Below are 24,880 nucleotides of genomic sequence, written 5' to 3' on the forward strand. Positions count from 1 at the left end.
AAAAAATTTTTTTGTAAAATTGTTTCCTGGAATATATTCCTTTTTACTTTATAGGCCATCCATGGCTACGTTTAAAAGAACCCCTGCATAAATATGGCAAATATCTATCATGGTCCATTAACTTAATTCAAGTTTTAATATTGGCTGGCAAGTTTATTACAATTAACTAYTAGTGAAGGGATAACGTGCAGTCTCACTAGGACCTGATTTAAAGTAACTTATTTTATATGGAAAGTTTACTAATACTTGAGAGATCAAATAAGGGAAACTGTATAGWATGGAATTATAATCTGTGGTTTGTAAACTATGAAAAAATTAGGCTTTGATTGTACATAGCTTTATAAGCTTCTATTCAAAATGCTTTCCAATGGAAAATGAGATTTGTTTTTTCTGTGTCCTTCTGTCAAATGTTTGTCTTTTTCCATTATCTTCCTCATTTCCTCATACCTACTCGTTCAGGATCTTTTGAGTCTAGGAACCAATTTCAACCAAATTTGAGACAGTGGAAAGCTTTAAGGTGATTTTCTACAAGTTTTCTGAAAGAAGATATTCAGGGAGAGGATGTGCCTTGAGAGATCATGAAGGAATTGCTGCATGTAAGAGCACTGTTTATTGAAAACCCATCAGAGAATTCGTATTGGAGTTCAAATCTGAGAGACACATCTGCAGGAAATGGGACTTCCTGGATTCCAGTATATTTCCTGGGATGATTATTTCAGCAGGATTAACCAAATGTTTGAAAGTCAAGACAGGCAAATATGAGGTGCAGAACTTTCTCTTCCGTGGGAGTGCTGGGTATGGAGGAGAGATGAGTTCACTGTCAGGATGGTTCTCATTGCTCCCCTAATTTCTCTSTCAGCCCAGTCCTGCACAGCTCACYGTGGCAGCAGCTGCATGAGAAGAAGCAAGAGCAGAGCAGACCCACAATGATATAGAATTGTTTTCTCTGATACGATGTATGTGAATTCAGTATCAGATTAATATGCTGTTTTCTCCCTAAATGTGTTTTCTCTACCCTGATCATAATTCTCTTTCATGTCTCAGTAAACTTAAACTGAAGTTACATTTGCCTAACTTTCAGTGTTCTTTTCCACTATGTTTGCAATATAGGCAGAATCTTCTTGAATCCAGTCTGCATCTTTCCCTCCTTGAATGAGGCTTCTGAAGAGGTATTTACTGCAGTACYCATGAGAAATTATCCACATTGATAACAGTTAAGTTGTTGCACCTCTTTAAAAACCTTTCAAAAGAACAAGTTGTTCACTAAGTGTCCACTTTACCAACATAYGTTCTTTAGCCCTCTTTTCCTCATGCCATCTTACTGATCACACACACCTATGGCTGTTGTTTCAAACTGGACTCCATCATTGAATTTTACATCAAGAAGCAGAGCTATATGCTAATGCTTGCAAGTAGTCTGTGGGAAAGCTGAGGCCTGACTCTGAGGCTCTCTGAAATCCCAAGAGAAAATTGCCAAAAAGATTATAGCATTGAAAATGCAGATAGTAAATTATTTGAAGCAAAGACTCCAAGCTCCATGTGCTTGTGCAGCATCCAGCACAGTATCTCCTTGACTATGCCCACAGCTCTTGAGCTCAGTTACTGTAAATGACAACCCCGGATTATATTATTTTATTTATAAACTATATCATTTTTCACTTTCTCCCTTTTTGCCATGAACATTTTTAATCTTCCCTCAACCTACCTAAGGTTTTCCCCTTTTATGAATAGGTATCTTCCTATCTATAGTATATTAACTTGGGGAAAATAGATCACTTTTAAAAGTTAAATAAGCAATAGGCCCTGGTTTTAAACCAACAAAGCCTTAACACTCAGTATTCCAGGGCTGGACCCAACAATTTATCCTCTGTGTATTCCAGAACTTTTACTAGCTCTGAAATAAATGGGCGCAGTCTCAAGTACTGAGGCTGACTTGTTATCTGTATATGTACTTTTYAGATAACAGACATTAAATAATTCACTATACAAAGTCTTGTTTTAATTAAAATAGTAAAACTGATAAAGAAGTTTTCTTTACTTTTGGGAACAGATCCCTGGCTTGTAATTGCATTAATTACAAATACACACAGTTGAAAAGTTATTCAAATGCAAATGTTCTTAATGAGAAGAAAGCAACTGGGAGTATAATTTTTAGTTGTTGCAGTTAATGAAAGTATTTGATTTTGGTTTAATTGCACTTTTAATAAAACAAAGTGCTCTCACAGTGATGAGATTTCACTAATACAGCGTCATCTAACAGTAGTGCTAGGACTTCCGACGGTTGCTGATATAGGTCACTCAGTGGAGATAAGYGAATCAAACATTTCTGCCTAAAGCTATATGTCATGAGGTACTGATCTCTGGACAGCAGCAGTAGATTAAAGAACATCACCAAAGTAAAGCACTGGGCAGACAATTTATGCCTTAAAATCGCAAGGGGAGGAGTAAATAGATGTCTGGGACCTACTCTTTTCATAACTTCCAATCACAGGAAAGAGTTGGGAGAGTCGTTTAAAGAACTTCCAGTTCAGTGATTTTTTTACCATTTCCAAYGAAAGAATCACTAATCTACAAGAARAATCCACACACAATCTTCTGTTAGGGTCCCCAAGTTTTAATTTACAATGAAGAAAAATGAAAATAAAGAAGTTTAATTTGAAAGAGATATATTCCTCTTTTTCTTTTTTATTTTTTTTTGCTTTGAAATGTATGCACTGCAAGAAAGTAATTTCACAGAAGGTTGTGTGCTCTCTTATGAGCAGCTAGTATTTACCAATTACATGTTGAAGAACACTGATCTAGTTCATCCATCTGCCTTGGGGCAGGGCCGACTATATCTAAGCAATGCCTTATAGAAGTTTGTTTCACCTTATTTTTAAAAACTGTTGGTGATGGTTGCTTTCCAGGGATAGAGTGAAGCTCAATGCATTCTAGTGCTCAATGAAAATACCATGATGCAAGAAGAAGGAAAGAGGAGGTCTTCTAAAAGCTTTTTCAAAATTAAGAGAGAAAATATATATATACATATATATTCTAGCCAATGTTAATCAAAGCTAGGGATTTTTTTCCTGGAAAAATGTGAGTTGGACTTTTTTTWAAACCTTCAAATGGTTGGCATTACRGAATGTTTTTGACTTCTCTATTTTTTTTAAATCAAATATTGTGAAGGAATTGCAGTAATTTTTCTTTAAAAGGATTCATGTCAAAATAGATTTCCCTCTTTCCCCAAATTCCMTTCCCTCAACTTTCTTTCTGTTCTACATTATTGTTCAAAATAATGGAGTATATAATARATATTAATGGATTACTTCTATGACTTTCCATCTTGCATAGGAGCTGGTGTCTTTGAGAGAGAGCAATCACCTGGGGGAACAGGAAGAGTTGTGTGAAGAGCAGCCTGCCCCTCTGCRCTTGCCAGGCCATGAGGGTTGGAGGAAAAAGGACAATCTGTGTCTGTTAATCCTATCACTGAAAGAGCCTCGTGGTGCCCATGGGGAACTGTATGTAAAACCCAGTGGGTTRCATTTGTTCACCTATGAATTTAGTGCCAAGCTTTCAAACAGGTTTTGCAATTTATAGAAAGAATTAATTCCAGAAAGGCTTGATCTGTTTGCAGACAATTTATAAACACCAAAAAGGTAAAATGATTCAAGTAAATAGTAGTTTTCACTTAGTTCTAATTACAGTTAGCATAGTTAAAGGTGGTTAAAAGATTCTCATAATAAATCTCAAATCTCAGCTATTTGCATCATATATAGTGAAGAAACCTAGCTATTTTTAGCATTTTAACAGAATATAATTTGGTATAGTGACAGAGTATTAATTTCATATTTTTTTTCAAAGAAGCAAGTATTTCAGAGGTAAATTAATTTTTCATAGATACTATGTGTAAGTGGAATACAGGGGGAAATATATATATCTTAAATTGAATAGATTCACCATAGAATCTTCATCTGTTGTTAATTTTCTTCTGAGATGAAAATCTGACCATGTAACAAAAACAAATGTCTAAGGACATCTTTTCAGAAAAGAGAGAGGGTTTTAAGATTAAGACTTATCACAGATTTTGAGCCTAAGCAAAAAGACATTGAAACTCATTGAGATCCTGCATATAAATTTAACAGACTCCAATACATAATGCCATTCACAAGACAACCTCAAYGTTCTACAAAGGGCATGCTTTATGCCAAAACTAAAACTTTGCTATAGGTACAAGAAGGACTGAAAATGTCTTATTTTATTTTGAATTATGAATTTTGAGTGCCCTGAAATCCATATGGGTGGATAAACATCCTTGAAATACAACATCTATCAAGGGGAAAAAAAGACAGATATGCCCCTGCAACTCGTCTTAAATTTGGTAAGTTCTATTACTTTTTCTTAATATATCAAAAAAATGGTAGTTTTTGTCAAGTCTCAATCATCTGTGTTTATCCTAGTTAGTGAGTTGCTTTTGTTATTCATGTGAAGAAGCAATTTTGAAATGTCTACAGTATTACAATATATGTAGATGGGGCGGATGTTCACCCTGCGGGGTCTTATATAAATTGTGCRGATCAATGAACTATGTGAACTCAATCCTACCCATTATCTACCTGAATCTGTTGTCTGGCAAATGTCTGGAAAAAGAGTTGAAGTATTGATGCTATGTGATTTTACTGAAGTTTTGAACTTTTACTGTAAATGTAAKCAGAACATAGTTGGACCCTCAAAAGGTGTTTTTTTAAAGAAAATAGATTATGTGAGTGATGCTTGTGAGGCAAACAGAAAGGGGAGAAGAGTTAGAGGAGTAAAGTAAAGGATGAGGCAAGAGCAGGAGGGAAAAGGAATGGACTTGATCGTGGGAAAGGAAAGACAGAGTAGCGAAGTTCAGGTCAGAGGGGAAAAAAAGGCTAAAGTTGGAAGAGGGGTATGGGACACTAGACACGGGGTCTTTCCCAGTCTTGCATTTTGTTCCTCTAGGAGGGATATCTTCTAGACAGCTCTAAGCACTACACCTTTCTCCAGCATAAGCCCACGCAAAGGGGCTATTTGTGATCTCCTCTACCCATTCTAGGGTACACACTCAGAGCTGTTGTTTCAGATATTTCTTTCCCAGAAGTATCTACACTCATTTGATAGCATTCAGATGAACAGGCTAGAGAACCTGGACATCCTGTGCAAGGGATAGCTATTTTAAGTGCTTTAAAATATGCATGTTTGCTTAGTTTTGTGTGCGTTGTAGTGATGCAGGTCTGGAGACATGCTTTTGGGAATTTGTGAGCTAGGGTTCTCTAGAGGTAGCTTTCAGAGGAAAGAAGAAAGAGCTTTTCTTACAACTGCCAGGTTCTATGAATGTTTCCTGCTTCTAAAATACTGTTTCCATAGTAGGATGTAAAAGGGAGCAGGATCCAGAAATGTGAAAGAGTGAAGAAGCTGATGACAGAGATACATCAATCTGCTCTTAAATACTGAAAATTACTGTAACCATCATATCATGAAATTTCATTGACATTTTGGCCTATGGATCCAAGGTTTTTTTTTCTATTTTCAAATGTAATATTTCAGTGACAACCATAATTCCCACTGTGGTAACAAAGTGTAGAAGCCTAGGGATGAAAGCTGTGTACTTCCCACATCCTTGAAGCTAGTGGAGAGAAGAGTGGTCTAGGACTGCTAGAGCTGCTTCACTGGCTTGTGGGGTGACTTGTGGCCATGCCCTGTGGGCTCACCCTTTTCTTTTCTGTGCAATGGAGAAAGTGGTGTTTCCCCCTCAAGGAAAAACATGGTGTGAAAGTTTGGCATACTTGAATTAAATTGCTATAGCCACATCTCAAATAGATATCTGCAACTGCTTGAAAGGCCACTAGTGTGTACAAAAGCAAATGTAAATGCATTCTCTTCAAGAAGCTAAGGAATTCACTGCTGGAAAACTCTAAGGCAGTAGTATTCCTGGTAGGTCCTGTGCCCTTTCAGAATGGGAAAGTCAACAAATATTAGGCTTGAAAACCAGGAAATGAAGAGTTATTAWAAGTTCTCAAATAACTTTAATTCTGCCATATTTGAACAATAACAAAATAAGCACACAGCTTCTCTGTCTTGTGAACTGTACTAAAAGAGAGGCTACTTAGATCTTCTCTATGCTCAAACTTGTCCTATGTCACAGAAGTACACCACACTGCTGAGTTTTACAGCTAGCTCATGCTCTCTTCCCACTTCTTCATCCTTATGCAAATGATGCAGTATAACACTAATTTTTTTCATTTTTCCATTAGTCACTACACAAATTATATTCATCTCCAGCTTCAGTGCTGACGAGCTTTACAACAAAAAGACCTATAAATTGACTATATCTACCTCCTTACCCATACCAGTGCTCAGCTGTAGTATATTGAATCTGCTGTGGCACTAGCACATCTCTTTTTTTCCTTTGAGAGCACAGCAAAGGCTGAGAGAAGGGCTTCCATTCCTGCTGGACTGAGCATCCCCTTTGCCTCCTCTCATCTCCAGAGTTCAGCTGAGCTGCTCTCTTCATGCACTGCAGCTATTGCTGCTGAGGTCAGGGAACTGGGACTTTTGGCAGACTGCTCAGGACTGCTTGTAGACTACTGGCCCTAAGGGGAGATGAGGCAGGATAGAARTCAGTTTGTCTCTATTTCCTTTTTCTTTTTTTTCTTTATAAGTTTTGAATTTTGCTGAATTTGAACTTACAGGAAGGTACTGTCAGGCAGCCATAATTCTATTCCGTAAACACACATTAAATTACTTACCAGCATATATGAAGTGACACAGCAGCAGGAGAACAAATAAAAACTCAGTTTTAGTCTTTTGCACTCTTTATTTAAATAGCTTACTTGCATAGCTCAAATGACTGTGAGTTGTTCATCTTATAGTCTCTAATACATTTGGCTTCACAACACCCTCGAGGTACAAAGKGATGAAGATCTTGGCTCCCTGAAGCGTGAAATTCCAGCTCCAATCTCTGGAAGTGAACTACCTAAGTATCTTCAGATATTAGGATCAAATCTAACTCTGAAACGTAACTGCCAGGAGAGACCTTAGGAGATCATGTAGTCCATTCATCTGTTGAGAGGCAAGGCTAAATATATGCAGGCTGTAAAGGTCCATGACAACTAGCAAAAAGGTTTGGTACAGCTGTGTGATCCCATCAAGCTCTGCACCTGTTCCTGTAGGCCTGCGTTAGCCTGCAATGGGATGTGAGCCACACACAAAGCCACGCACAAATGTCTTGAGTGTCTGAAAAGGTCCTGGCATCGCCACAGGCCCAAGCACTCAGCCCTGCAATCTGCTGCTGCACTCCTTGGGGAGGAGAGCATTGGTGTGCTATGACCTGGGGAGAAGGGCGCTGTATTTCTGTGTGTGATCTACAGGGCTATTCCAAACTAATCTGAGGCAGGAAGATGAACAAACACTAGTACAGCCCATACCTGACAGGCATTTGTTTAATACATGTTTACKCTCAAATAATGGGGATTCCACAGTCTCCTTAGCTAATCTGTTTTCAAGCTGACTACTGATAAACATTGTTTGATTTCTCAGCAGTTGTGTAGTATTTTCATCCTTACAATAGMAGGGAGTCATCTTGCCCAAGGGTACATATCTGAGAGTTGGTTGTCAGTGTCTAGACTCATCAACCTAGATTTCCCTTATAGCCATCTGAAAGAAACAGGCACCTCCAGGGTGTGAATCATCCATCTATTTTAGAACAGTTGTTAAGCAGAGAAGGATTTATTTCTAAAATACATACCTCCAAAATGATTAGAGTTGTACTGGGAATGGTATTTGTGTTCTGTGGGAAATGGATTTCAAAAGTTGCTTTCTTCARTACAAGAGTGAAGAAAAAACATTCCAAAATTTTAAGAAAATAACATTTTAAAAAATTTACCCTCGTTCAGTAAAATTGAAGTGATTCTTTTGATTGTTTATGTGTTGTAATTCATAATTGAGAAAATTACATTTGGAGATGAAAAGTAGTCCTAGTGATCCAGTAGGATCAATATTTTGAGCCCATCAGGGTGCTTCAAGATGGATTGGTTTTGTTTGATGAGAGGTCGCAAAAACTACGGAAAGTTTTTATTTCAATGGAATGACATTTTTATGGAAAACTATGAAAATGAAAATTTTCACCAAGTTGTAGAAGTTATGTATATGTGCACAGACCTGTGTAAAAGGATTTTTTTAAAGTAAAGACCCTCTCTGTAACAAAATTCCAGTTTCAGTTAAGAAAAGTAAGCTAAATTTCCTTAGGCTAAAAAATTATGGCATAGTTTTGAGATATGCCTTATCTTAGAAAGCCAGACTTCTAATATAAGCAAAATAATCAGTCACATAACTTACTTTGCACTAGTTTTCATCACAGTTGTCTTGCAAGGCATGAACAGTGTACTTAAATATCATATATGCCTTACTTTCTTGTCASCAAGTGAAGACAAAGAAAATAAATAGAATGATAAGGAGAATTTAAGAGAATATTTTTACTGATCTCCCTCTCATAATTAAAGTCAGGCATTTGAGCTTTGTATTATAGATTAATAATGCGTGTTAAGCTATCCTAGACTGTGAAGGTAATACATCAAGCTACAGTATGACAATAACAAGCTCTGACASTCTAACTGGATAAGGAAAAGTTTCACAGAACTAGGTGCCTGGAAGAAAGACATCAAAGTTGACATATGACTTGCAGTTAACTTGCCTCCTTCTCCAAGGCATGTTCTAGTGATGCTGAGGGACAGATGTTAAATGGAGCTAGACAGAATTGAATATACTTCAGTAARTATCTTTCTTTCTGATAGAAGAGTCTGCTCACTGGGAAGCGAATCATTTTTACAGAAGTCGGAATGATATTTTAAAGCTTACTGAGAGATACAATGTGGGATTCATCTCGCCTAAGTATGAACAGTCTACCATGTTGCATTTGCATTAGAGAGCATCACACTTTATAGTCAACAGAGAGAAGTGGATATTTCTAGGGCACATTTTAGATGTGTGCTTTAGGATGAGATTGATCGTGCCTAAAAAGTGTTTATTTGTTTTCACAGATTAAAAAGGAAGTCTAAGGTAACTAGCTTAGATAGAAATGCTTTTAATGGACCTATCATAAATCATTGGTGCAGTCTCRTAGTTTGACTAACTGTATCACCATCTTCTGAATACTGTATAATTAATTTGCCATTTTGATGATACTGATTTTTTTCATCAGCCGTTTGGATTTAATTCAATGCCAGATATTTTCTATAGGCTAATTACCTGACTGTTTCAGAGAGTGATGAKAGTTGAAACATATACATGATATGCTGGTTAAGAAGAAGCTGACCATTATACATCTAGACAAAACCAGGAAAAGAAAAGATGTTATCTAATTGTAAGTTGTATTCACTTCTTACCRGAATAAAAACAAATTGAATTAATAAGAGCATACTAATGAAAAAAACTTTTGACTTACACTTCCTAGCATAATACTGTACTATTCTTTGCCCACAGCATCTACATTTCCTGTTTATAATATTGCAGTATTCAATAGATACCATGATTAAACTCATTTTTTTTTTGTTGATTTTCAGTGTCAAGGCTCTGAGGGCACTACCAGGTCTTACTGGCTCTGCCCAGCCTTGCCCAGGCTCCACCACTTCCAGGTTGGTTTACCATTTATCTTCACTGACKCATTTTTCTGCTTTCATCTTCTTCTGTTTTCTTTCTTTTTAATAAGAAATTGGTTTAGCCAAACAAGGTAACTCCTTCTTAGGAAATACTGTTCATACAAAATAGCATCTGCAAYGCTATTTGTATTTCAAGCAGTATATTAATCAATCCCCTTTTCTGAAGCACCAAAAATCTCAGAGACTGTCTCTATCATTTTCCATCAGTGAGAAAATGCCAGGGAGAAGCCAAAGTTGCATTCGCTCCTTCCTCATCCTTTGCATGTGTATATTTGAAGAAAACAGTCAATTTTCATCCACAATTCAAGAACATCTAAACTCTTTTTTCCATATGAGATAATAAATTAAATCTAGAAATCCAGAAAATAATTTCTGGATTCCAATGTGAAAATCATATGAGAATTATGAAAATTATTAAAATAAAGTCATATTTTTTAAATCAAGCATTTTAATATTTTCCCCTTTCTTCTGCATTTAATGAAAGGTTAAAAGCACTGAGGGAAATACAGTGTTTATAATGGAAGCAATCCAGAGACAGTAAACAAAGAACCTCCTTTACTATGCATAAATGAAACAAGAAAATGTGCATCTTTGCTTTTGTTGCTCCTGAAATACCCTTCACCAAAGCAACACTTCCAGTTTTGTTTCCATGACAATATGTGTGACTTTTATGAAAAGCTGTGGATCTTTTTGCCCAGTATGTATGGCTGAAACAGCAACATTTCATTTGTCTGTCAGTCTGCTTCTTCTCATCAGTCACGAGAAGATCTTACTCAAAGCTTGCTARCATGAAAGAAGTTCTCCTTAGTCTTAAACTTCAGTAATTACAAATATTTCATCTTTTCTTTTTCTTTTACCTCATTTTCAGACACCTCTKTGTAAGAATATTCTCTTCATTCATTTCTGTTTTTTTCTCTTCTCTGTTAAAATAACTTTGTTTTATGGTGAATTATTAAATATCATATTTTCCTTCATTTCTATGTTTCAATTTATTTTTTGTCCCTGTAGTTTCCTGTTCTGTCCCTGTTCCATWCTTTCCATTCTTCCTTTATTCTATTATGCATCAATAAAATGTTCTTATTGCTTCAGCAAAATATCTCACCAAAGTCTGTGAAATTATAACWTGCTACAGTTTGATATATGTTAGGGATGATGGGAAGGGGAACCTATTAATGCATTTTCAGACATAAATAATTAGTCCATAGAAGCTAGTGTTTCAAAACAATGATGCCAAGACATCAATAGAATTTTGAAAATCTTGATAACTGTATAGCAATAATTTGGCTATAAGTCTAAAAATCCTCACATACTAAAGGAAAAATGAGCTGACTGCGGTTAAGAAGAAATTCCCAGATGGTCARCTGTTGGCTTTTTTTGTTGTTTGTTTGATTTTTTTGGGGCAGTTCTGKGAGCTGCCTCATCAGCCTCTGAAGCTTTGCCTATTACTAGTGACTTGTTAAACCACTGTTCTGATCCAGCAAGATGATTTTATCTTTSCATTTTTTGCAGCTGAGCCCAAATCAAATCTCTCCAAAGTTGAAAGGGAGAATATTTATATCACAGTTTTTTAAATGTAAGGTCATCATACATTTTAATCTGAGAACCATAAAATAGTCATTTTGTCATAGTCATAAATTTTATGTCATTTTGTGCATCATATTTATTTCTGCTTATCTAATTCATCTCTGCCTTTTTGAAAAATTAATTAAAATCCATTTTGCATGGCATAAATGAAGAACATATACTTAGGTATTTCTGTATTATTTATGTATTGATTTTTGTATTGCTGCTTACTCTATCTCAGAAGGCTAACTTCTTACAGAGACATGACCTGGGAAGGAAGGAATAAGCATAAAATGGATTGGATGTGGTTCAAGTAGAGATGGCTGCTATGGTATAAATGGCATATCATGAATCAGCAGCAGGTAGCTAGAGCTACTGTCATGATACAGTGGAGACCAACAACTGAACCTTTATGTTTCTAAATGGGTGACAGCCAAGGACACATTTCATCTAGATGTCCAYTGTCCTTTGCCACACCTTCTGAACACAGAACACCACAGATTTTCTTCTATGGATATCTTGGTTTGACAGATATATCCTGTACCATCAAGATCCCTACAACCTTCTTTTATAGTGGCCTGTCTAGTACCTGACAAAAATGTCATCAATGTCTATGAAGGAGCAACCGTGATGCCAGAAGATTTCTGATCAAAGTATTTCAGCAAAAAAATTTTTTTTTTTTTTTTGCCACATCCTGCTCATAGCCGCTAACTCTTAGAGCCTTCTGACATGTCATAAGGTCAAGGAGTAGGTTTGCTCTAGACTATTATTCCCACTTGTCAAAAACTTTCAAGCATTTGACCACCTCAACATTTCAGTTTCTGTGCTGGTTTTTCTGGTTTTAATCAATCTCTATTCCATGCACAAGAATAAGGTACATTACAGATTCCTACACTTCACTTGATTTATGGGAGAGTTTTATTCAGTCACTGTTATCTTCTGTTATTTGCATTTAGTACATTCATGCAATATCAGAAGTCCCTGGAGCTGGCAGCAGCAGCCACYGCTTAGGAGCCAAGGTATATGCAATTCCTTATTTCTCCTAATCTGCTTTCTGGGCTGGGCCATGCTTACCTGATTTCAGACTTCCAAACCATCACCATCTGCCTCGCCACTTTTGAATTGCATTGTGCTTGTTCAGAGTTAGCTAGAAGGACAGAAAAATCTTCTGCAGAAACTAGTAAAACACTTATAACATCTATGATAATAAAAATTGATTCATGTCTAAATCCTCTTGATCAGAGGAATGATTAGTAGGATAGTGTGGTAAATCCTCATATGAGATATCATAGGTAGTCCTGTTCAGCTGTGTTCAAAAAAGATGAACTTAAGCTGGAATGCATTTTTAAATGGTCAGCAGGACAACTAGGGAAATGGAGAGCCCATAGGAGATTGGCTCTTAGTCCAGTAAATCAAGAGCTGGAAGGAGATATGATCACTCTCTATAAATAAAAAGATCAATGTAGGAAAAGAGCTTTTKAAACTAAGGGGCAGGATAGATGAAGAGAATTTGACATGAATTAAATCTAGGCTTGGAATTCAAAGAAGAATTCTAGCACTCAAAACATTCAGGTTCTGGAACAATCTTCTAACAGTAACAAGGTAAAAATCCAATAGCTTTTAAGATGGAGTTTGATTAAATTATGAAAGAGATTGTATTATATGTTTGCTTGAAGAAGTTAGGATTGGATATGTTGTCCAGGAAGTTCTTTCCAGTTTTATTTCCTGTTTTTTTACTGTAGTATATGATCCATCAAACGAGCCTCCCTCCCTTAATGGATTCAAAGTGTGAAAAAGTAGTACCCGCGGGAGCTATRTGACTGCAACACGAGTGAAAACCACTGATAGTAAGAAGCTTGTGTAAGAATCTTGTTCTCCTCAAGGGAGAATGATCCAATCCATGGCCTGTTGGACAGAGCTGGAGGGGCTTATCACAGGCATGCGTATAATTCATTTTCTTGGTCAGTATAAAAAGGGACTCTCTTAACCAAACAAGGGTAAGAAGTTAAGTCAGTATCATACTGTGGCCATGTTGAGTAATGGGTAACATCTCATTTTGACAAGGAGTCCCTGCTTTGCTACAGACTTTGAGCACAAAACTGTCAAAACTGTAGCCCTTCAGAGGACAGTCTATCTCATTTAGACCTGCATTCTACTATGAGAAAGGCAGGTTTCATCTCATGTAGCTTCAGATGCCTAYGACACAAGCTTTTACTGCAGCGTTAGTCTTCTTGGTCTCTCTCTTTGTCAGTAGCGAAGAAATAAGTATTTTTCAGACACCATTCACCTGGCCTATCTTAGACATTTACTTTCAGATGGAATAGACAGTATTCTAACATAGATACCCACATGTGGCAGAAGGACTCCCACACTATGCTCCTCACTAAGAGGGTTAGAATCCCAGAACAGTCCAAAAAAGAGTCAGGGCACAGGTTTTCCTCTAATTCTATGGCATTTATTTTTAAGTGGCAGTATTCTGAGCATCAGAAATTAGGAAGCAACTTAAGTGAGTTGTTTGGAATGCTTTTCTGGTTAGATTATTTTTTAGCCTGCTTGAAGTGATGGAGCAGACAGTATGAGATAAAAGAACTAGTAACATTATTGCCAGTAAAAACAGATAAGGCAATTAAAATGCATATCCACACAGAGTTGCTATGTCTATGTAGATAGCTCTTCTGGAATGTTTAGTTTCTGTGAGGTATCTAACTAGGAACATTCTTGTAAAGCTCCAAGATCTTCAAATTAGGTATGGTGTTTGCTGAGCTATCAAGGATGATTTTATTCCGTAAACAAAAGCAAGATGATCTGAAAATAACTACCACTGAGAGCCAATAAACCATTTATTTTCTTTTCAAGTTCAAGCTCTTTTTAGGTATGCAGAGCTAAAATCATCCATGTTATTTTCACATCATGAGATGGCAGTACAGTGAAAGTTTGTTTTAAAGTCAATTAAGCTAATAATATAGCATGAAATCTTGTCYGTCTTCTCTGCAGGTTAAAAAAGTTTCTAGTCTACAGCAGAGCRTCTGCATAGCTTATTTCTACAGAAATTCTTACCTCTTGTATTTTGGCAATCTGAGATGGATTTTGATAATTTARTTTCTTTAGTAGAAGAGAGAAGGAACAGAGAGAGGAAGAAGGCTGTAAGGAGAGCAGAGAGCATGATGGTAGTAATACTGGGCAAAAGAAGTTTTAAATCTCAGAGATRTGGAATGCAGGACTTGTCTGTGGAGTTTGCCAAAGGCAAAAAGAAGTGTCTATGGACAAACTGAGAAAAAAGCACACCAAATTAAATAACAAAACAGTTCTCTGCATGCCATTTTTTCCACTAACTCACCAGACAAGAGGTATCTGGCAGAGGTAACACTAGTGGTATGAATATTTATAATTCTTTTGGACAGTGACCATTGTGCAGCTGAAAGGTGTACATTACTATCCTGATCTAACTTCCTTTTAAGTCTGTGGAAAACCACCAGTAACTTCAGAGAGAGCCCAAGAGTATGGAAATCCACCACATAAAAAATTTCAGGACTGGCATACTGGCTCCTGAGAGAGCAGTTCCAAAATATTCACTCATAGGTATCCATTCTCATGGGTTCTATATTAGAATTCCTCCAGCAATATAAGATAGGCAAGGGCAAGTTTTTAGCAGAAACTGATTCACAAAAGAAAGAAGAGGATGAAGAGATGAGTTCTGGGGCATGTAGCCTTAGTAATTAGTATATAGTACTAGCAATTAGTATGGGATGACTATTACTAATAGTCTGTGTTTTATGAGCACTCCTACATTACCTGAGGAAATGGAGTTACACTGCTGTACAGCCCCAGATAACGTATAGTATCTTTTGTGAGGGACTTTTGGCCCTAGAAATTCTCCTAATGTCCTATGAAATTCTCCAAAAGCACTTTAAGGATGATAAGAATTACTGCATGAATATCTATAACCAGCAGTGAAGCTCATCTGGAAAAAGAAAAAGCATCTCTGTAAAATCCTAGTCCAACTTAACTTAGAATCATAGAATCAGTAAGGTTGGAAGGGACCTCTGGAGATCACCTAGTCCAGCCTCCCTGCTCAGCAGGGTCTTGAAATATAGTTTCCACAAAGTCCCACCCAAATACTTCCTCAAAGATTTGAAAGTTAAGATACATTTAAAAAAATACATTTTTTCTATTTATATAACTAGTCAGTAGGGATTTTATAGTGTTTGTCCCTTGACAATGAAACTTACTGTTGAATGCCTGGCAGCTTTCAAGAATCTATCCCAGGYTCAATTTTCTAATGAAGAGGAAGGCAACCTTATCCAGAAAGGTATTACATTCAGTGTGTTTATTAATGTAAAAAAGTTAGTGTGGCAGTGTATGAGTAAGTCTGACTGCAGTAGCCGTGTTTGTATACCATATTGTCTAGCCCCGTCGAAATTGCAAAGACAGTAGACAGAGGGGTGTAGTGAGGAACATCTTAAATTAAACAACTGTCAACTAGGCCTCATTTCCTTATTTAAATAATTACATTTAAGAATACTTAATATACTTAAAAACACAAAACCTAACRAATAAGCAATAAGACTACTTGAGCTATATGCAAGGCAATTGCTGCCTTTTATCCCCTGTATTTGAGTTCTGCTTCATTCAGCTTTAGCACAGCATGGTCTTTTGTAAAAAACTCTCTCTCTGCTCACAGAGAGAGTCCTCTCTCTTGTGATAACCCCATAGACCAGCAGAGCCTTTGCCATCATCAAACATCACCTTTGCCATTCCTGTCCTGCTAGTTTCAGGGTTGTATTGTGTCAAGAAATTTCTCTAGCTTTGAAAATTTAAGTGAATTATTTGCAATGAAAAGATATCAAAAATACTGTTTGTCTTTTCTATCTTTGCTGCTGCTGAGGCTTCCTGACTGTGACAGTTTTTGTCATAAGCACATATGCTGGACCTCCTTTGAGTGCAGCCAGTGCCCAAGGGAGCAAGAAAACAAAAACATTCAGATGTGAAATACTTGTTTGCTACAGTTTTTTCTTCTCTCATTTACATTTTTTTTCCTTCTAAGCACTATCACCTTGAAACAATAGGCCCATCAATTGTACAATGATTTTGGGCAGAATCACAAAAAGGCTGATACAGAATGCAATCAGCAAGGAATTAAAAGAAGGTGTTTAATTAATGGCAATCAACATGGCTTTGTTGACTGTATGTCTTATCAAACAAATTTGATATTGTTTATAGTGAATTAAAAACATAGTTAATACAAGTAACTGATATGTTTAGATTCATGACATTCTGATAAAAATGTACAAAAGAATGTACAAAATCAATATTGCTTACTTCAAGCAAGTTAAAAACTAGCCATCTAATAGCTTGCAAAATGTAATTGTAAATGTGATTGAAAAATGTAAATTGAAGATCATCCGTGAAAGTGTTTTTAATTGTTCCTGCAGAGATCTGCTCTTTACCTAATGTTGTTCAATGTCTTTATTAAACCAGGAGAAAATATAAAATCATTGATGACAAAATTAGAAGATGACCCATATCTTACAGAGTAAATAATGTAATATAATGTAATGTAAATAAGTCAGACACTGATGTTACAGTGTTACAGACACTGATCTAGAATGTTTGGTGTGTAAGGTAGGCTCATCTGAGCAACCTGTTTTATGTTGTCAAAGTGAAATACTGCATTTAGAAATAAAAGGGACTGGATTTTGCATGGCAGCAAGGTTTAAAGATTTAGCTACAGATGAAGATAAGACTTTGGCTTTTCAGTCCCCAAAGAACTTTTTATGAGTTTTATCCTGTTTTTTAATTATAAATTCAAGTTATTTTTTCAGATAACTCAGCATGATGGTTTTCCTCCATGCTCATTCCTTTTCAGTTGGGGCAATTCCAGTGCCAAACTGCAGCTCTGAAATGTCAGCCATTTTGGCTGTAAGGTGGTATGATGACRTTTTTTAGTTTAGTTTAGTGTGCACATATATATGTATACATTTACGCACAAGTGCACACACACACACATGTATATTGTATATATATATAAAATCAGAAGAATCTATTGCCTTCAATCTTCTAATAAAAATGTCTGCTTTTTTTGCTCCAGTATAAAAACAAAAAACAACCTCCACCCCCAAAAAGCCCAAAGAATCACTTCTTGGAAGAAAGCACATATTAAAGAATGAATCAAGAAAAATCAGAAAACAATAGGTAAAATCAAGAAGTTAAAATAGAGATATGCAGAACCTAAATTACAGCAACTTCTACCATTCTATCAATGTTGCTATGGATAATTTTTCTATATAGCTTTCCCTCCAAGTCTGTTCAACTCATATTCAGATTCCTGCAACTAYACTACTCTGTTGAAAATTCTCAATATTTTTCCTGCCAGTCATGAGTTATTCATTTTTAATTATTGAAAATTTCCTCACTTTTCTGTACTTTTGAAAGTGGCACATGGGATGACCAAATGTATCGAAAGTCCTGGATTAACAGAGATGACCAGAACCGCTTTCTTATATTTTCACTTAGGTCAGGATTACCACCCTTCCTAAATGCAGATCTGAGATGGTCTTTACTAGGAGGATATGAAGTAATGTGCTTTGCGCTGAGATGACTATGAAGACTGCAAAGGTTTTTTGCCTTGCACAGGGTGCTGTTCTGCCTCTTTAGTTAGCAGCACAAGMCTGTGTTGGTGACCTGGGTTTGCACAGCTCCAAATTCTTTTCAAAGAACTGGTATTTATGTTCAGAGCCTACTTACATAATAACCTATCTCCAGAGCCTATCTTCTGTCTTCCAGACTCGATAGTGTTGTGTCTAATAAAAGCAAAACTAAGATGGCTGATGCAAGGCATTTAACAGAATGTTCTCAGGGCTTTGTTCCTTACTAGCTGCAACTGGAAGGTTACTTTATAACTCAATGATTAAAACATAGTCTCTGAGGTGAATATGACCCCTGCAAGAATGAGGGACTGAAGGAACAGAGGGAGCCTAAAACCTTGCTTTCCCACTAAGTAGAAGACTGTTTTAACAAACAGACTATCATAGGTTGAAGGCGGCAGGATCATAGACTTTAAAATTCTGAGAAAATTTAACAAGACAGTTAGTAGAATCACAACCCTGGACTTCTAGAAAACAGATTTTAACTTAGTGATCATCTTGGCAGATCCAATTGGAAACTGTTGTGGAGGAGAAAAGGGCTCAAGTGAGCTGTTAATCTTTAACAGCAGCTTCCTCAAAACACCAGAAAGTTCATTTTGTGAAGGTGACAGGCAAATACAAAGTAGTGAAACAAATATCAAATTTTAATAATAGGGCAGATTATATAGAAGAGGTCACAGTCATAAGCATTATTAAAACTACAACAGATTCCAGCAGAAATCTTTTCAGATAAAATGAACATTGAATCCTCTGAGTTGGTCTGACACAAAAAATACTAAAATGCAGTGGTTGCCTCTAAGAGATTACTAGCCAAGTTTTAGAAAAGAAACTGCACAATAAGRAAATAGGAAAGCCCAAGAAAATGAGATGATTTGTCAGGTGTGATGGGCTGCTTAACTATTACTGAATTTCTCTGTAGGCAATCTAACAAGTAAAAGGGTTTGTAGTACTATAATTCATGCTGTCTTTTAATAATTGATTCTTTTTCCACCTTGCTTATTCTAGCCCTGATAGGAGTCCATGGGAATCATATGGTATCCTGTACCATATAATAAGGAAAAAGGCAAAGACCATAACCATACATTAGATATCCAAGACAGGAATTTTGACTAAGGAATGTCTATTGATACGGAGAAGTAAAAATCAACCAAAAGCTAAAGGTCAGCTGATGAGTAAGTAAAATGTCTGCTTCCAGGGAAGACTAGGCTTTTCCTATTTTGTTGGAAATAAGTATCAGAAATTTGTCTCCATTGTCCTTTTAAAGTGCATTATTATACTTGAACATTTCAAAAACCTGGGCTAAGTTTGTTTTTCCTTCTCACAGTCTATTCATATATCTTCTCTCAGAGGGAAATTGAGAAATATTGAACAATGTATACTTTGAAAAGCTAGTCTGTAGCTTCAGAACTACTTGAGTTAATGGAGATACTGAATGTTCTGACATTACTTATTCTTTTTTCTCAACATCCTCCTTTGCCCCCCAAATCTTTGCATTGGAACAAATTGCTGTTAGGCAAATAAGCAAGACAATATCTGACATATGAATGTCTGGGCATAGGAGCTTGTCCCTCATACTCTAGTTTTCCTTTATGAATAGAAGACTGACAGAAATTGCCAATATATAAAACTTTTGGTCTTATTAGGATTTAACTCTCCTGATTTGGGCCCAACAGACTCACTCAGAGATGAAGACACTTGAAAGTGTCAGTAAGTGTCAGCTGTGATTAAAATCTGGTGGTAAGTTCCCCATGAAGAAATCATTTAAGTGGAATGTAAGGAGAACTGTAATCTAAAACACATTTTGTGAATTGACTTCTGCATGTTTGCATGAAATCTTCTATGTAGCAGTACAGTTTCATGCAATTTCAATCTTATGGTAGAACCCAAGTCCATGTGTGTACATATATATATATATATATTTGTATATATATATATGTATACACACACACACACACACATAGATTGCACTGCAAACTAGTGTCTGTTAAAGTAATAAAATCCACCAGAAATAGAATTTTGGATCACCAAAAAAGAGTTGCTATTTTCTTTCTTAATTTTGTAAACTGTGCTAAAAGAACAATGAAATATAGAAACTCTTCAGTGTGCTTGGCATGATTTCATTTTGTCTGCAAAAAATAATAGCTGGATATTAGTAATTTATTTTCATTGCTCTGAATGTTTGGAAGGAAGTTGACTGGCTTTTTAGTAGACTGTTGTCCACAAATATAACAGACAACATGTAGATGCCATCATAAATATTGATTGGTCTGTTGTTTATGTTGGTGTCAGTTTGGTTTTAGGCTTCTGAAGTTAATGCTGCACCAATATCAATCACAGGAAAATCAAGTCAAAGGAATCCAAAATGGAAAACAAAGTTGCACCATGCTGGTGTCTGATAGATGAAAGGAGTCTAAAAACAAAGTGGAATTATGGATTTGGCACTTTGTGTCAGTGCCATTTCAATCTAGTTAGCAGAAGTAGTAAAAGTGAAGCTACAATGGTCTTCGATGTGTTTTAGCACCTGTCATACAAACTCTCTCTAGATCTTGGATGTACATTTCAAAGCCTGTGCATGCTCATTATAGCAGTTAGTTACATTAGTCTATACAACAGATAGATCAGTCTAACAGAGATTTGCTATCATGTGCTACACTTGCATTTGTTATCAAGAAATAACCATAATCCTCAAGAGCTCTCCTTCATCAGTGATGAAAGGGATCTCATTTCCAAACACTAAAAGTCTTTATAGCTTTTTACATGTTTGAAAAATTAGTGAAGTAGCATTCCGTATTGTCTTTGCACATCTGCTAGTAATTACACAATGTTCAAAGCAGTGGATATCCAAAGAGGATAATAGACAAAAATTAGCCCCATTCTCCTTCAACTTTAGGTGGTTTAATCTGGAGTAAGCCCATGAGACCTTGTGGAATCAAGAAAAATATATAAAAAAGTACATTTATTTTGATTTYAGACACAGTGAGCCAAATAATCCTTTTACATGCCCTGTATAGTACAGTGGCATTTACAGGATTCCTTATTCTTGCCATCTAAAAAGACTGTTAAGCTCTGTTCGACCTATTGACTTCTTCCCAAGCAAGCCTCTTTAGTTCAGATAGGTCATTAAAATCTGCAGTGCATCCTGTCAGTGATGGTTACCAGCAGAGCAAGGTTTTGACCCACGCTCTGTTGTTCCCAGCTTTATTGTAAGTACTGTGCATGTATATACATTTAATGTATTAATGTTAACTTCAAAAAGCAAGTTTCTCGCTTTGTCTGTGATTATTCTGGATTATCTACAAAAGATAATCAAGCCAACTCACTGAATCTTATAAATTAACGGGTTTTGTTTCCAAGCAGTGTGAGGCCGTTGGAAGGGGAGGGCTTTCACCGAACARGATCAAGGCCGCCTGAGGCGGCCTGCGGCCACTGCTGCTGGCCGTGGTGCTGAAGGGGCTCGCGGCCACCTCCCGACACCYGCGGCACAAATCTGGTAGGAAAGGTGATAAATTTGATTTGGAATAAATGATGGTTGAAAAGGGAGACACTTTTGGGATACCTATAACTTTTTCAATGGACTATGTTCTTAGAGGAACAGCAGTGCAAGAACCCTRCTATTGCCATTTATGAATAAAAGCAACATTTTCCCTATTTATACTCAACAATCTATATTAATGCCATTGTACATGAATATCAGCATATACCTAGTTATATCGGGAAGCTGTACATATAAATATTTTATTTAGTAGCTGCAGATTTTATATATTAACTAACAAATTTTCCGCTTGTGGCTGCCAGTGATTTCTGGAAAGAAGATTATCACTTAGCACAGTGAAGTCTATTTGTGAAACATCTGAACAATRCTGGAAGAAAACAAAGTCATTTATGTAACATAGGCTCTTGGCRTTTAGGATCAGAGAGGGCACTAGATTACTCAGTCTAACCCTCTGCCTTTTATAAATCTTCACATTTTGCCCCTGTCTTGAAACCAGACATTTGTTTGGTCAAAACTTCCTAATGAAAGGAGGTAGGCCTGAATTGAAAAAAAATCAAAATTTTAAAATCTCCCTTTCCTCCAGTATTCTGGCATTTTCTGTTAGAGATAAGAACCTCATATTTTATGTCTGTAAAACAACATATCCAGGTTACATCTTAATGTCCTCCTTACTAAGATAAGCCTTTTGTAAGTCTTTTATAATATATTTTGTGGCTCTTTCCTGCCTTGTCTCTATTTTTGCAGCACTATTTTTAAGATGTATGTACCACACTTGGAGGTAGCATTCCATGGCCTCGCTAATGCCATATGCAGAGTAAAAATCATTTCAATTTTTCTATTCACTACTCTTCTGTTTACATTTTCACAGTTTGTACTAGTTCTTTTTGCCATAGCATCACAATGGGAACTCAGATCCTTTTTCACTGTGACTCTGCAATTTATTTTGGAGTCACTGCTTTTCAGTTTAGAATCCATTGTTCTGTGCAGATAGCTGTGTCTTGCATTGAATTACAGTTTGTTTAAATAGACAAGTCTACCAGCTGACCCATGTCACACTGACATATCTGTATTCAGTTAGTTATCACTCTGCCAACCATTGTGTCATCTGCAGCTTTTATTAGTGCTGATTTTATATTTACTTTTAGGTTACTGAGGATAAGGTTGAATACTGTAAGATTCATTCATAAAGAAATCCATCAGAGACACAGCAGCCAGGGATGATTTCCTACTGACAGGCATTTTTGAGAACTGAGTCCATTCATTATGTGTTTCACAGGTGTTATGTGGCCTTGTAATTGTTTAACAGAGTGTCATGAGATGCTAAGTCAAACTCGTTACTAAAGTCAGCATTAAATCACCTCAGTTCCTGTAGCAGGCAGATTTGTTCTAGTGTTAAAAAAAGGAGAATGACCTATTTTTTGTGTTAACTGATATTCATGTCTCCCTGCCTTTTAATTCTCACTACTGAGAAGTTAGTAAGTCTAGGATTTCATTGCGAATGTTCTCTGATTTTACTCTGGACTGCTCTTACTCTAACTCGCCTTCACAAAGTACTCTTTTAGCCTTAATTTCAGTTCGTATTCTCATATTTTAACTTCTACTTTAAGCAAATACCTGACAATATCTTTTTTTTTGTGATGAACTATCTTCTACACTATATTATTCAGAGTAGCCAAATCTAACTCGCAGAAGATTCATTATTTGTTGTCCCATAACTGCTGCTATTTACATACATTTCCTGTGGGATGTTTTCACTGTTCAGGCTGCAGGGAACTTYTAACATGTGTGTGTACTGGATACTGAAAGATAAGAGGTGAGATGAGGATTTTACTGTTTACAGCGTCAAAGAAAGTCGCAGCTAGAGGTGTGTGCTACTGAGAAATAAAACAGAAAAAATATTGAAGTTAKCAAGTTAGTAATGTCTAGACTTCAGTACCACATAATAAACCTTTCTTCATAGCTCCTGAATCTCAAGAAGTTGCCCAGAGAGGYTGTGGARTCTCCTTCTCTGGAGATCTTCAAGGCCCGCCTGAATGCAACCCCGTCTAACATGCTCTAGGTGACCCTGCTGAGCAGGGGGGTTGGACCAGATGATCTCCAGAGGTCCCTTCCAACCTTACTGATTCTATGATCCTAAGTTGCTTGTGTATGTCTGGTAGAGATTAAGCAAACTTCATCTGTATTTTCAGGCCAAAATTATACATTTGTTTAAATAGACAAGTTTACCAGCTGACCCACATCACACCAACATAGCTGTATTCAWATTCTGCCAACCCTTGTGTCATCTGCAAATTATACATACTGTATATAAAATGACATATACTGTAGCATTTTAAAACTGAGCATAAATACTTACAGTAAGAAAAGTTCTAATTTGGACATAAATCAGTAAATCAATAAATTTTTGAGATAAAGCAAGCATTCAATCTTGAACAAACTCCTGAAATTTCAGAGATTTTTGTTAGCACATATTGTTGTCTAACCAGGGGCCCCGGAACAGTGGTCCATCTTATGTGCCATATGTGCTGCTCTACCAAAGAATGACTGGGTTCTGGTAATACCACAACAAAAAACTGAAATCTAAAATTACCTTGCTCTTATTAATCAGCAACAGCATCTTATTATTTCACCTATAGTTAACTACATTCTTAGTGGCTCTAAAACAATCTATCAGGGTGAATGGTTTACCTAAGTAATACAAAACTTTCTAAGTGGATTATTAGATTGTTATGCATTTTATTATTTGAAATTCATTAGGACAACAGTTATACTTGATTATAACAAAAATCAGAAGAGAATGACTTACAAAGCATAAAATGTGGAGGCTGTCATATTTTGTCTCTTCTATGAGTTGATACTAAAAACTTCATTAAAAGACTTATCTGCAATTATCTGCAATACCCATAAGTGTGCAATGGTATGGAAAAGACTGTTTTCTTAACCAGAAATGATTTGGCATCTTATACTTAAAAATATAAACCTTGATAGTTCTTGGAGTTCCATCAGATTTCTAGATAATGCTTTGCAAAAATGAATTTCATTGCCTGTCTTGCACTACACATTTAAAACTTGGCCTAAAACTTCAGGAGGCTATTTCTTTTGAGCGCCCAACTCAAAATAATTCATGGAATATGATTTCCAGAGAGCACATTTTTAACAGGCTGTTTGAGGCATCTCGGTTTGAACACTTTATAGTGAAGCACCTACATCAACAGTTGCTTTTGACAACTTCAGTTAGGAGGTTTTTAAAGGCTTGAGCTAGTATAGCTTAACCCAGTGCTTGCTATTGCATTTGCCTTCAGGGTAAGCAATTTCACACCTTTAAACAAGTATTCATTCCCCTAGTAWTTTTCATTACCTCTCTGTAAATTTCTATTTTTAGGTATTCCCAAAGCGTGTTAGTACCTCAGATGTTGGAAGAAAATCCAAAATTCTACTGAGATCCATAATGCAGCTGAAGATTTGGGTCTACAACTTACTAAACAAATACAGAAAACAATGAGTTATCCAAGGCTAAATGCTGT

The sequence above is a fragment of the Rhea americana genome, unplaced genomic scaffold, assembly GCF_003343005.1.
Source record: "Rhea americana isolate MKP2758 unplaced genomic scaffold, rheAme1 scaffold_45, whole genome shotgun sequence".
NCBI classification, from domain to species: domain Eukaryota; kingdom Metazoa; phylum Chordata; class Aves; order Rheiformes; family Rheidae; genus Rhea; species Rhea americana.